This window comes from Pteropus vampyrus, unplaced genomic scaffold (genome assembly GCF_000151845.1).
Source record: "Pteropus vampyrus isolate Shadow unplaced genomic scaffold, Pvam_2.0 Scaffold12, whole genome shotgun sequence".
NCBI classification, from domain to species: Eukaryota; Metazoa; Chordata; class Mammalia; order Chiroptera; family Pteropodidae; genus Pteropus; species Pteropus vampyrus.
Genome location: NW_011888793.1, coordinates 997,013 through 1,001,635, shown reverse-complemented (window position 1 = coordinate 1,001,635; position 4,623 = coordinate 997,013). Strand labels below are relative to the sequence as shown.

At 32.6% G+C, this 4,623-nt stretch overlaps 1 pseudogene; it reads left to right on the top strand.

The window, feature by feature from the left end:
• Positions 1–331: 331 nt before the first annotated feature.
• LOC111732970 lies at positions 332–450 on the top strand (annotated as a pseudogene).
• The last annotated feature ends 4,173 nt before the right edge of the window (positions 451–4,623 follow it).

Genomic DNA, 4,623 nt, shown 5'->3' with positions numbered 1-4,623 from the left:
GTGATTTTTTAAAAAATCTACTATATTCTAGAAAAGCAGGTATTCCAATGATTTCTATTGCTAAATCATTTTATACTATGCTTAAGGAGTTTTAGATTCAATAAATTAATTTTCAAATACAAATATTTTAAATAAAAATAACTTTTACTTGCTTAATCTTTCTACTTTCCTCTTGATATTTTTACTCTCAATTTAGCAATGGTGAGGGCATAAACATGATGTTGAAAGTTATAGGAGGAATAACAGGTTTTTCCTGTTTTCATATCATGTTCAGCACCCACATTTAAAAACACACAGTGCCCTTCCACAGAACAAAAAAAAACAGTGACAAGTCTATGGCCATTCTACCCTGAACGAGCCTGATCCTGTCTGATCTCGGAAGCTAAGCAGGGCCAGGCCTAGTTAGTACTTGGATGGGAGACCACCTAGGAACACCAGGTGCTGTAGGTGTAAAAAATAAAAAAAATAAGGGATTGTAAACTGACAAGGCCCTTGCAATCTGTGAGGTCAACCAAGGGTTGCCTCGCCTACAAAAAAAAAAAAAAAAAAAAATCAGTGACAGAGTTAAATAGTGTGTAAAGTTCCATGATTTCTTTCTTGCCACTGAAATCAATAAAAGGTGGATTTGCCCAAGGCTTCACATTAACTGAGGAATAGGTGAGAGAGAGAGGTGATATGCAAATTTGAAAGGTGACATTTTTAGGATCTTTTCTGGTCTCATTTTTGGAATTAAATTTCTAGATGATGAAGGACCAGACAGCCAAAAGCCTACATAGTTGGGAAACCAGTAGGAGCTTTTTCTCTGCAGTTACACGGGCTCAAAAACCCATTATTACTTCATCTCACAATATAATCTGACCTTTACAGCTTTGCTTCTTTTATCATTTCTTACTCTCCAGTGTCTGGCTGCCTTTATTTTACAGTTCTACTTTTCATCAAACTGAATTCTTCTTGGATATTATTAATCCTTTCTCCAATCTACATAGCTGTGAATCTATGCATATTTTTAAAGAACATTAAATGAATTGAGCCTTGGCTGACTTAATAATTAAAGCACAAATTAAAAGAATGTGTACTCCTTAGAGATTTTGTGTAAGTTACTGAAATCTTTTGGTAATATGTTTTTCATGGGAGTAGAAAGATTAAAAAAAATATTTAATATAGAAAAAATTGAAAGAAAATAAATTAAAACAAGAGAGCAAACAGAAATGAGACAAACCTATACTTAGGCGTGATGTAGATGTGTCACCCAGAATACTCATGGCTGTAGAAAATGTCTATAATATTCTTTGAATCCTTATTGCCTGTGACTTGGGCTCTCATTTAGTGATAGAAATAGGTGAAAACTAACTAGACAGGCTTTATTTTTCTGCCCTCACATTTGGAACCCCCTATTAATTTCGTCAACTCTTTTCAATTAAATATCTATCATCTTCTCAAAGCAAATATTAACTTTGTATAGGCTACTATTTGAATTTCATTTTTTATCTACTTAATTATTAAAGTAGATACCTGTAAAGATACAATTAGTTCTGCCAACTCTTGGAAAATCTCCTTGGGCTTCAAATTATTAGGTCCCTAAGTGGTATGGACTGTAAAATGCTTGTACTTTTTACATAGTCTGAGGTTGCGGGGAAATTTTGAAACTTTGATGGGAGTTAGGAAGGGGACATCTATTCTCTCTTCTATACCTAGAATTACAGTGGCAGTAAAGGTCTGTAAATTGAAAGGCTTGAACATGGTTCATTCTAGTTTTATTATTCTTTGATTCTCATGTAAATGCTTTTTAGATGCCACTTAAACTGAGTAAACACAAAATGTAATAAGAAGTTAAATTTAAAGAAAGGATATTTGTTCCAAATATCTAATTTGTGAATTTCATTAAGTAGTTCATTAGTACCTCTTTTATTAAAGAATTTGTACCACATTTAAGGTTGCCAAATCTAGCAAATAAAAATACAGAACACTCAGTTGAATCTGAATTTCAGATAAACAACAAAGAAACTTTTCAGTGTAAATACATCTTGTGCAATGTTTGGCACACACATATTTAAAAAGTATTTGCTGTTTATCTGAAATTCAAGTTTAACTGAGAGTCCTATATTTTATCAAGTACCTTAACTATATTTTCAACCAGCTTATTATAATTCTTCAATAGATAAAAATCATACTTTTCTAAAACAGTCTTTTGCCATTTTTTGCAGTGAATTGGCGTAGTTATTTTATAGATATTATTTAAGAACATCTGATTTCTTGCTTTGTACTCCTGAAAGGTATAGTTAAGAATGAACATAATACAATACTAAACTTCTGTAATTTAAAGTATTGCTTTAGTATGTCCCCACTTATTCAAGATAGTGAAGGAACAGTGTTCTAGTTAATTTGTTATTCATCGGTGTCTATTTATGACTCACATAAATTTTCCATTTTCGGAAGATTATAATGAAATTATACATTTAACATTGAAAACTGTCCCATGACACCAAAAACACAATATACAAAAGAAAAAGTTCATAATTTGCATGCCATGAAAATGAAAAACTTTTGTTCTATGAAAGGCTATGTGAACAGAATGTAAAGACAAGCTGCAGGCTGGATGAAATATTTGCCAGCCATATATCTGACAAAGGCCTTCTGTCTAGAATATATAAAGACCTCTCAAAACAACTGGAAAACGGAAAAATAAAAAACATTAGAGAGTATATAGAAATGGCAAATAACATTAGCCATTAGGAAAATGTAAGTTCAAACCACAATGAGATTATTACTACATACCTATCAGAATGGCTAAAATAAAAAGTGATAGTACTAAATTCCAGTAAGGATGTGGAAAAATAATCGTTCGTACATTGCTAAGGGGAATGGAAAATAGTATAGCCTCTCTAGAAAATATTTTGGCAGTTTCTTATAAAACTAAGCATGCAACTATCATATGTCCCAGTCATTGCACTCCTGGGCATTCATCCCAGAAAAGTGAAAACTTATTTTCACACAAAATCCTGTACACAATTATTCATAGCCCTTTTATTTGTAACAGCCCAAACCCAGAAAGAACCCAGGTGTCCTTCAGTGGTGAATGGTTAAACAAACTGTAATACATCCATGCTGTGGAATATTACTGAGCAATAAAAAAAGCAAACTATTGGCACATGCAACAACTTGAATGGATCTTAAGAAAATTATGTAGAGAAGAAAAAAGCTAATGCCGAAATGTTATATTCTATATGATTCAATATATACGAAATTCTTGAAATAACAAAATCATAGAGAACAGATTCCTTGTTGCCAAGTGTTAAGGAGGTATAAGGGAAGAGGTGTCATTTTAACAATATTGTCTTCCAATCCATGAATATAAGATGTCTTTCAATTTAACTAATTCTTTTTAAAGGTCTTTCAGCAATGTTTTATCATTTTCAATGTATAAAACTTTTACTTCCTTGGTTAAATTTATTCTTGGGTACTTTAGTCTTTTGGATGCTCTTATACATGGAATTGTGTTCTAAAATTTTTTTTGGACTGATTCTTGCTAGTGTATAAAAATACAACTGAGTTTTGTATGTTTATCTTGTGCCCTGCCACTTTGCTGAATTTATTAGCTCTAATATTTTGTTGTTGTTGTTGATTCTTTGAGATGTCCTGTATGTAGAACCATGCATGCCCTCTGTAAATAGAGATAATTTTACTTCTTTCTATTTGGATACCTTTTATTTCTTTTTCTTGCTGAATTGCTCTGGCTAGAACTTCCATGATGATAGTTTATAGCAGTCGCAAAAGTGAACATCCTTGCCTTGTTCCTGATCTAAGGGAGAAAGCTTCCATTCTCTTGCCATTAAATATGAAGTTAGCTGTGGGTTTTTCATAAATGCCACTTATTGTATTGAGGAAGTTCCCTTCTATTCTAACATTTTTAGTATTTGTATCATAAAAGGGTGTTGGGGTTTTTCAAATGCTTTTTCTGTGTTCATTGAGATGATCCTTTTTTTTTTTTTTAATTTCAGGTTGTTTGAGTGAGGTTTTCTTTTACTGACAATTGTAAGCACCTTTTACATTTCTCTTGCTTTCATCTTTGTTCTTGTTCTCTTCTCACAGAAATTGGTTCAGCAAGTGGCAAGTCTTATTTCAATGAATAATAATTAACGATTGGTTTGGAAAGGAAGTCCTGACAAATGGCATTATTACATCACTCTGATTTTACTGGCTTTAATGTCAATATTATACAAGTCTTGATTTACATCAAGCTATGAAAGGTTGCGGCCTCAAACAATGAGAAAAACAACTTATTTACTGTTTCGTCCTAGTGTACAGGAACAACACTCAGGTGAACAGACTGAGATAATGTATCATTTCTTCTTGGCATAACGTACTTCTTTTATCCTTGAGAAATGATTTCAAGAAACAACCTTGTTTCTGGTGAATCCTCCCTTGAAGTCCCTGTTGGTTTCTGGCAAATCTTGTCCAAAGTCTGAGGCCATCTGTTCCATGATAATTAATTTTTTCCGCGGAAAGATTTATTGAATGGGAAACTGAAATGTTTAATGCAGCATACAATAATAGTGATATATGAAGACTGTAACCAGAGAGGCTTTAGCCTTTCTTCTGCTCTCTCATTTGAAACCCTTAGTA